The following is a 9858-nucleotide window of genomic DNA, read 5'->3' on the forward strand; positions in this document are numbered from 1 at the left end:
CGAGGAACACACAAGGAGCAAGCACAGGGAGCCTGTGGTCATGGCAGCCGGGATATCACTGGCTGTGCCACTGGGCACTGGTGCTCACGCCTGAAATCCTAGCTCATCAGGTGGCTGAGATCTGAGGAAAGTCATGAGATTCTTATCTCCAGTTCACTACCAAAAGCCAAAGATGGAGCTGTGACTTAAGTGGTAAGGTGCTAGCCTAGAGCAAACAAAAAGCTCAAGGACAGGACTGACACATGGAAGGGAAGGAAGGAAGGGAGGGAGGGAGGGAGGGAGGGAGGGAGGGAGGGAAAGAGGGAGGAAAGGAGGGGGGAGGGAGGAAAGGAGGGAGGGAGGGAGGAAGGAAGCCCAATTTCCTGGGAAATCGGGACACAAATGGCCTTCAGGGTGTATTTCCACGCATCTCCTGGTCCTGTGGGGAGGGAGGGGGTGGGCCAGCCCCAGGCTCTGCCAGGCTTGCATTGGCAGGGGGGCCACTTTCTGAGGAGCACGTATGTGAGTTTCTATTTTTTAACCTACTCAACAAAAACTGGGAACTATTTTTAGCTCAGCAAGCTGGAGGACATCACAATTAGCAACCGAAAATTCTCGATCCTGCCTGTCTCCCCTCTCTAGTTGGGGCGGGGTGAGCCTGGGAGTGGGGGCAGGGTTGGCCTCTTGCCCTCACTCATGCTGGTCACCTGCATAACCAAGAGGGTGGGCTCATCGCTGCAGGCAGAGCTGTGCGGGCACCACTCAGACATGTTGGTGACAGGAGTCCCAAGCTGCCAGGGACCCCCAAAAATGGACCCCAATTTCCCTTCCAGGGCTGACTGGATCCCAGAAACCACTTGTCCTGGGCTGGAGGGGGATGTGAGATTTTTCCACAGAGCCCAAAGCCCTTGCTCATTTGTTCACTCATGCTCTCATTCATTCATTCAGAAGCATGAGCACTGCCCCGACACTGAGACTCCATTGCTCTCCCACTTGAGCTATGCCTCCACTTCCAGCGTTTTTCTGGTTAACTGGAGATTGAGGATCTCACAGACTTTGATGACCCTTGAGATCTCAGCCTCCTAAGTAGATAGGACTGCATTCCTAAGCCCACTGAGGCATTGTTCTGAGGCTTCAAGAACTCATACTCACCTCGGCTGAGCAGAAGGGCCCCATGGGCCCCCATGGGTCTGACCGGCCAGCCAGGGGCCCCCCCGGGCCCAGCACAGCAATAGCTGCTGTGGGAAACAGCACCAGCCCAGCACCTCCCTGGCGCCTGCTCCACCAAGGCTTGACTTCAAGATGAGGATAACTGAGGCTTTGTCACAGACACATAATTCCTTTTCGTTTCCTCCTGAATTCCTTTCTATTACAAATGCTATTTGAACTGAATTAAGGAATCCTGCCGCCTCTCCTCACACTCTGAACTGCAAATTCTGCCAAGTTGGACTTTTCTCTTTTCCCCCTCCCTCCTCTTTTCTTTTTATTGTCCACTCGGCTGCTTCTGACAGCTCCCGGGGACAGAACAGCATTGTCCACCAATAATCAACTCGTTATTGAGACTTGAGGCCCAGGGCTGGGGCAGGTGGGCAGTGGCCAGCGGATTTGCTTCCTACCCAGATGCCCTGGGCTGGGGAAGGGGCAATGCCTCCATTCCCAGCCTCTGGACCAGCCCATGGGGTCCACTAGAGTTACAGGTGGTGTCTGCATTGGGGTCTAATGGGGCACGGGCTTCGAAAGGTGGCAAACACCAGGCTGGTGGCTCACACCTGTAATTCTCGCTACTCAGAAGGCTGAGATCTGAGGACTACAGTTCAAGGCCAGCCTAGGCATGAAAGTCTGTGAGACACTTATCTCCGATGAACTAGAAAAAAGCTAAAGAGCACTAGCTTTAAACAAAAAAAGCTAAGGGACAGTGCTCAGGTCATGAGTTCAAGCCCCAGGACTGGCGCTCGCATGTGTGAGCCAGCAAACCATGGTGATCTTGGTGGGCAATCTTGTCATTTTTAGGGATCCCCTCAAGGGCAGGTTGTAACCCTTCCCCCATCTGGTACTGTCCATTTGGGGTCCCTCCTAAAGTCCCCCTCCAAGGAAGCTCTGTGTCCCCACCCGCATTGCAGGCCGGCCACATGTGCCCACACAGGGGTCATGTCACTGGAGAGGGATGAGAAGTGGGCTGGATCTCAGCTAGGGTCCTGAGGGTCTGGAGCCCTGGGAGGGAGGGGCAACTGGGTGGGCAGATGGGTGGTGGGTGGCTGGGTGGGTCAGTGGGGCGGGCCTTCCAGGAACTATCTTCCCCAGCCTTAGTCTGTAGGTGTGGGACCTGGAAAAGAACAGATAGTTCTTTTTCCTTCATATTTCAAAACAAATAAAAGCCAGGTTACGGTGGCTAGCTACTCAGGAGGCTGAGATCTGAGGACCCGGATTTGTAGCCAGCGTCAGAAAAAAAAAAAAAAAGTCCCTGTGAGACTCTTATCTCCAATTTAACAGTGTAGAGTGCTAGCCTTAAACAAAAAAGAGCTTAGGGACAGCGCCTAGGCCCTGAGTTCAAGCCCCATGACAGACAAAAAAGCAAAATAAAATAAAATTCCTGGTTGGACACTCTTGGTGGCTCACACTTGTAATCCCTAGCTACTCAGTAGGCAGAGATCTGAGGATCACAGTTCAAAACCAGGCTAGGCAGGAAAGTCTGGGAGACTCTCCAGCTAACCAGCAAAAAGCCAAAAGTAGAGATGTGGCTCATGTGGAAGCGTATCAGCTTTGACCAAAGAAAAGCTAAGGGACAGCCCCTGAATTCAAGCCTTGAGTTCAAGCCCTAGGACAGGCACACAAACATAAATTAAATAAATAAATGACACAAAAATGGGGGAAAAATATTCTGAGCAGAACAGTCTGTAGCAAAGTAAGTTAGAGGAAGGAAGGGATTGCTTAAAGTAGAATGTAAGTAGATTCAATCAAAGAAAAGATAGTAGAACTGCTTATTAAATTCAAGAACTGGTTCTTTGAAAATGTAAGTAAGAAAGATCAGTTTCTGAGGCTAGAAGATATAGTCCAGTGGGTGGAGAGAGAAGGAAGGAGGGGAGGAGGGGAGGAGGGGATGAGGTGGAGAAGGTGGAGGGGAAATGAGGAGGGCACGAGAGAGGAGAGAAGGGGAGAGGAGGGGAGAGAAAAGGAGGGGAGGGGAGGGAAGGGGGAGGAGGAAGAGGAGGAGGTAAAGAAAAGGGAGACAATGAAGATTATTGATCCCTGGCAATTCCAATAAGGAGGAAAGGAGAGCCCAACTGACAGATGGGCAGACAATGCAAAAAGTACTTTAGGTATGAAAAAGGAATTTAAATGAGGATATAGAATTAAAAGATTCTTTGAGGTTGGGAATGTGGCTTAGTGATAGAGTGCTTGTCTAACATGCATGAAGCCATTGGTTTGATTCCTCAGCACCACATAAATAGAAAAAGCCAGAAATGGAGCTGTGGCTCAAGTGGTAGAGTGCTAGCCTTGAGTAAAAGAAGCCAGGAACAGTGCTCAGGTCAGGCCTCAGGACTGGCAAAAATAAAAAAAAGATTCTTTGAAGCAGTTATGAGGCAAATCCAAATGATTTGAAAGTTCTTTTAACCAGGATATTTCTAGAAAATATATATAACCCAAATAGACTAAACATGTTTAGAACCCCAAAAAGACTGATAACCAGGGTACAAATTAAGTAAGATGACAGCCAACTAAATCACTGAGAAAATATAAAAGCAAGCTTTGGCTGAAATAGTTTCTCAAATGAATTATTTTAGGCCTTTGAGAATAAGATAATTTTATATGATATTTAAACGATTTCAACTACGCAATTCATGCTGAAAAGCTTTCCAATTCATTTTGTGAAGCTAACATAACCCTGATTTATAAATGTGACAGATGTGTCTCTAAACAGGAAGTATATATGAATTCATGCCCATGGATACAGAAGAAAACACTCTAAGAAACACAGCTATGCCAGGAAAACAAACTCTATAGTATTTGTGTGTGTGAGTGTGTGTGTGTGTGTGTGTGTGTGTGTGTGTGTGTTGGTACTGGGTCTTGGTCACTGTCCTGGTCCCTTAGCTTTCCCTTAACTTTTTCACTTGAGGCTGGAGCTCTGCCACTTGAGCCATAGCTCCACCTCCAGCTTTTTCGTGGCTAACTGGAGAGAGAAAAAAAAAAGTCTCACAGATTTTCCTGAACAAGCTGCCTTCAAACAGAACTCATCTTCCTGAGTAACTAGGATTGCAGGCTATGTGTCACTTCTGGTGACTAAGTGTGTCTGTGTGCATGAATCTGCCTGTGTGTGTTTCTGTGTGTCTCTGTGTCTCTGTATTTATCTCTGTGCCTGTCTGTGTGTATGTGCCCATGAATGTGGGTGTGTTCTCTTTGTGGGTCTGTGTGTGGTGTTTTGTGACTGTGTAAGAATCAGTCTGTGTGTCTAAATGTATCTCTAGTCTAAAGTGTGTTTGTGTGAACTTCTGTGTCTGTCCCTCATTGTGTATCTGTGTGTATGTGTATCTCTAGTCTGACCATGTTTACATTTGTTCCTATGTGTCTGTGTGTGTCCCTGTATCTGTGTCTGTGTGTCCCTTCATGTTTACGTCTCTACCAGTGTGTGTGTATGTGTGTGTGTGTGCGCGCGCGCACATGTGTCCCTTTCCTTAGACACCTAGCTGTTCAGGACTCATAGCTTGGGGGGATCCACCATTCTCTAAGACCAAGCAGGTCACCTTGGCTGCTGGCCCGTGCTTGGCCACGCAGCTGGGTTCGAGTCCCCGGGGCCTCATATTCCGGGGGGGCAGGGTCCCAGGAAACCTGGCTTTCTGAGTGAGGAGAAGCAGTCTGAGCTTCTGTGTAGGTGAGGGGTCAGGGGTCCACTGCTGCAAGTGTGTGTGCCAGCAAAAAAGCCCACAGGGCCCAGAGGACTCAGCTGCTCTTCCCTCTGGAGACCCTGTGCCACCCCATGCTGCGCCCCAACCCACAACGCATCACAGTCACCTGGGAGTCTGTCTGGGCCTTCCCCCTGGTCCTGAACCCACAGGAACCCAGGAAATCCAGAACTGAACTAGCAGAGGCACCCTGGAATGAGAAGGGGCTCAGACCTTGGGTCTCCCGGCTGACCTCAGGTAGCCACAGCCTCACTGGGCCTCAGTTTCTCTAACATGTAAAACATGAAAGCAGACGGGGCACTGGAGGCTTGTGACTACAATCTATCTACTCTAGAGGCTGAGATCTGAGGATCACAGTTTGAAGCCAGCCTGGACAGGAAAGTCTTTGAGACTCTTATCTTCAATTAATGACAAAAGCCAAACATGGAGGTGTGACTCAAGAGCTAGTTGTGTGCTAGCACTAGCTGTGAGCAAAAAAGCTAAAGGCCAGTGCTAAGGCCATGAGTTCAAGTCCCAGTACTGACATGAAACAAAACAAAAAGAAGCAGGGCTAGACTTTCTACAGCATTCCAGGCTTCCAGTGTGGTCCTTCTTTCCCAGTTCCCAGCAGCAAAACTTGTTGGTTTTTACCAGCAGAATGAATCCGTTGCCGTCCTTCTATTGCCCCAATAAACACAGGTGCTAGCCTGAGGCTGCGAGGGGCGCCCCTGACACGCAGGCCTCATCGCACACCCAGAAAGCCCCATCTGAGTCTCTGGGGCCTCCATTGTGTGGGTCCCCGCCAGTGCAGCCATTGCATTCTGGCAAGTTCTGTGGCCGTCAGAGCTGACCCCTGGACAGAGAGGGGTACACCTGGATGAAACCTACAGGGCACACCCAGAGAGAGGCCTACCAAATTTTACATGTCCACACCCCACCAACCCCACCTAGACTCCTGCTCCCTGGCAAGCCTGTACACCAGCCACCTCTTATTCTAGCATGTCCCCTCCCTCAGATGCTTCACTCAAGGATGGCACTCTACCACATGAGCCACAGCTCCAGTTCCAGCTTTCTGCTGGTTCATTGGAGATAGGAGCTCTGGCCAGCTTTGAACCCTGATCCTCAGATCTCAGCCTCCTGAGTAGCTAGAATGACAGGTGCGAGCCACCCTGTCCCCTTCTCTTCCAAACAAGCTTAGCTCCTAGGTTGTCTTCCTAGATCCCTATTTCTGTCTGGAGAAAATGGGGGTGGGGGGCCAGTGCTGGGTCCTTTTGCTGGCTTCCCCAAGAGCATATGGGGGTCTGGACACAGGTGCCCCTCCTAGCTCTGCCCCCATCTTCTCCTCCTGCGGACACAGCTAGAGCTGGCCCTGGGGCTGGCATCCCCACACTGGGTTCGCACCTTCCCCCCCACCCTCAGGGCCAGACATGAACGGCCCCTGCTCGGCTTTCATGTGTGATGGCAGAACTCCTATGTGTGCATGATGCCAGGTGCTGGTAGCACGTGCAGCACACATATGCATGCACACACACACATGTACAAACCACACACCTAATATACAAGTTTCCTGGTGCTGAAGTCACGTGTGGAGACGTCAGTGAACATCTGCCTGGGCCTCCAGAAAGGCAAGGCACCCCCCTCCTTACTGCAGACAACCTGGCCTGGGAGTGAGATCTAAAGCAGTTTTTTTGTTTTGTTTTGGGTCAGTTGTGGGGCTTGAACTCAGGGCCTGGGTGCTGCCTCTGAACAATTTTACTCAAGGTTAGCTTTCTACCACTTTGAGCCACAGCACCACTTCCAGTTTTCTGGGTGGTTAGTTGGGAGATAAGAGTCTCACAGACTTTCCTGCTCATGCTGGCTTCAAACCATGATCCTCAGATCTCAGCCTCCTAAGTAGCTAGGATTACAGGTGTGAGCCACTGGCTCCCTGCTCCACTGTAATACTGAATCTGACACTGTCTTTCTATTTCCTCAACAATCTTTTCTAAAGAGATTGTGGGCTCCATGGGGGAAAAGTCTTTGTTCACTGCTGCAACCCATGACCACAACATGTGTACTCACACAGGCACAGGGGACATGGTTGGAATGATAACTATGGAAATGGATACTGGCAAGAGGTGTTTTACCCGAGGACTCATCTTCCATGGACTAGCAACTCAAGTCAAAAGACTCAGAAGGCTTACTGGACACTGTGTGAAAAATGAGCTACACAACTCACGGGTGGGGATGGAAGGGAAAAACTGGGAGAGAGCAAGGGAAGGGGTGACTACTCATTGCCTGATTTATGTAACTGCAACCCTTCTTTATAATCATAAGTTAAAAGCAATCAGAAGACCCACCTTTTGGTAGTCAACAAAAGACCTGAAGAGATTTTTTTATAAAGAATAATCAAAACAATCAACCTAAGAAAAAACACACACCTCCCCCTGTCAGGAGGGAAGGAAACTAGAACCACCCTGGAATCTCAGCATACCCACTGGAAAGCGAAGCCAGGGCCGCAGGCCATGCCCAGGGCTGGCGGAGGCTGCAGAGGGCAGCGTCACTGGACAGTTACAAAGGGCCTGGTCCCACTGTGCCACTGTGCCATGGATTCCAAGCACATGGGCCCAGACGTTCCTCCTGGGCACAGGCCTGGCAGAAATGCTCACAGCCAAGCCAGATACTGGCGCTCACTCCTGTCATCCTCGCTACTCAGGAGGCTGAGATCTGAGGATCCTGCTTTGAAGCCAGCCCAAGCAGGAAAGTCCATGAGACTCTTATCTCCAAAGTACTACCATAAAGCCAGAAATGGATCTGTGGCTCAAGTGATAAAGCACTAGCCTTGAGCAAAAAAAAAAAAAAAAGCTTAAGGACAGTTTCCAGACTGTAATTTCAAACCTCATGACTGGCGCATGTGTGCTGCATGCATGTGCGTGCGTGCGTGCGTGCGCGCACACACACACACACACACCATGGACCCTGGCTCCCAGGGCATGGCTGCTGAGCAGGGACCACTTGCTCCTCACTTGGCCCCAGTGTGTTGCAGCAGTCTTCTGGAGGGTGCTGTGGACGCGGCATTTTCCAACAGTGTATGGTCAGGGTGACCCAGCAGTCCCTGCAGGGACAGCGGGAGGCCCCTCTAACGTGCCCACGCTGGCTGCCATTCTAGCCCATCTGTGAGCCTATACCTGCTGTAGTTCTGGATCGCCGGCCCTGGCCTGGCGCACATTAGCCTCACCCACATCCAGCCTCCTGGGCCATGACTGCCCAGAAGAAGACCAAGGAGGGAGGCTGAGCAGCAGGCAGACCCCTTCCACCAGCCAGAGAAGCTTCCATCCATCCCCACGCATGCTCCTTTGGGAAAGGCACCAAGATGTCTGAATGGAATTTTCCCTTCTCACAGGAGACTTCCTGTGGATCGGCCATCTGCCTCTTCCTCCCTCTCCCCATGGGAGCTAAGGGGAGGCTAGTGTGTCCCTGAAACTCTTCCTGGAGCCGAGTCCCAGGCTTGCTCTCAACTGGTTCCTCAAGCCAGTGGCCCTGTGGCCGGCCACCCTCTCTTGGCCAGGACTCAGGGCATCTCAAGGTGGTCAGGGATGCAGGAGGCAGGCCTCAGGGACTTCCTCCAGACAGGGGTCAGCTTCCCGGGTACTGGCGGCTCACATCTGCCATCTTAGCTACTCCCAAGGCTAAGATCTGAGGAGCATGGTTCAAATCCAGTTTGGGCAGGAAAATCTATGAGACTCTTATTCCATTTAACCAGCAAAAAATCCAAGAAAATAGAAAGCTGAAAGCAGAGCTGTGATTCAAGTGGTAGAGCACTGGCTTTAAGCAAAAAAGCTCAGGGACAGAGTGCAAGCAAGCCTTGAGTTCAAATCCCAGTACTGGCATGTGCACACAGTTGCGCATGCACACATACACACATAGCCTTGTGCTTGTTTTCAAGAAGAATAAATAGAAACTGGAATTCCTAAATAGTTTCTTCTGGCACCAAAGACTAGGGACCCAGAGCCAAGCCAGCCAGTGTGCATAGAACCTCAATCAATGTGTCCTACAGACACTGGAAGTGGGAGTGGGGCAGAGTGACCATTCCATTGGGCAGGTGCTCAGGGGTTGTTGTGGGGCCCTGGAAAAGTCCCTTCGCCTTCATGGGGCTCAGTTTCCCCATCTTAGATGGCAACTTCTGGTCTTGTGAAGAGAAATCCTGAGACCATTGGGTGGAGAGGCAGTGTGTGCAGAGACTGGCAGTGATGGCATCCTCTCCCACCTCCTTTCCACTCTAGAATCTTCTAGAAGGTAACTCCCACCTACCCTCCCACAGCCTGCAGAGGTAGAATTCTGATGTGCTACAGTCACCTGTCCCCATCTAGCCTCGGTCCCTAAGGCCAGCTGCAGGGCTGAATGTGCCAAGGACCCCGAGGGAGGTGGAGGTCTGCCTCCCCATCTCTCTATCCATGGCCTTTGGCTCCAAAGGGTGACTTCCCCTCGGGACTCAGGTGGAATCTTGGTGCTTTGTCTGCTGTGTGTGGACAGAAACTGACCTGGGGCCCTGTAGGTGGTAGAGAAGGCTCAGGCTTTATTGGCCCTGCCTTCTCTGGCCTCAGTTTCCCTTCCTGGGGTGGGAACTGTGCCTGATGGAGGCTGGATCACCTGCCCCAAGGCACTGGCAGAAGAGCCAGGCAGAGGCCATGCACTGGGATCAGTCCTGGAGGGGCCACACCCTCCCTGGACCTCCAGCTCAGCCCACACAGCCCTGTTCTGTGCCCAGAAAGCCGGGGGTTCATTTCCCAGTCAAGGAACCAAAAACAAGGTGGGGGGGGTGGTCCCTAGGAATATGGCCTAGTGGCAAGAGTGCTTGCCTTGTATACATGAAGCCCTGGGTTTGATCCCTCAGCACCACATAAACAGAAAAAGCTGGAAGTGGTGCTGTGGCTCAAGTGATAGAGTGCTAGCCTTGAGCAAAAAGAAGCCAGGGACAGTGCTCAGGCCCTGAGTCCAAGCCCCAGGACTGGCAAAAAAATAA

The sequence above is a fragment of the Perognathus longimembris genome, chromosome 2, assembly GCF_023159225.1.
Source record: "Perognathus longimembris pacificus isolate PPM17 chromosome 2, ASM2315922v1, whole genome shotgun sequence".
NCBI classification, from domain to species: domain Eukaryota; kingdom Metazoa; phylum Chordata; class Mammalia; order Rodentia; family Heteromyidae; genus Perognathus; species Perognathus longimembris.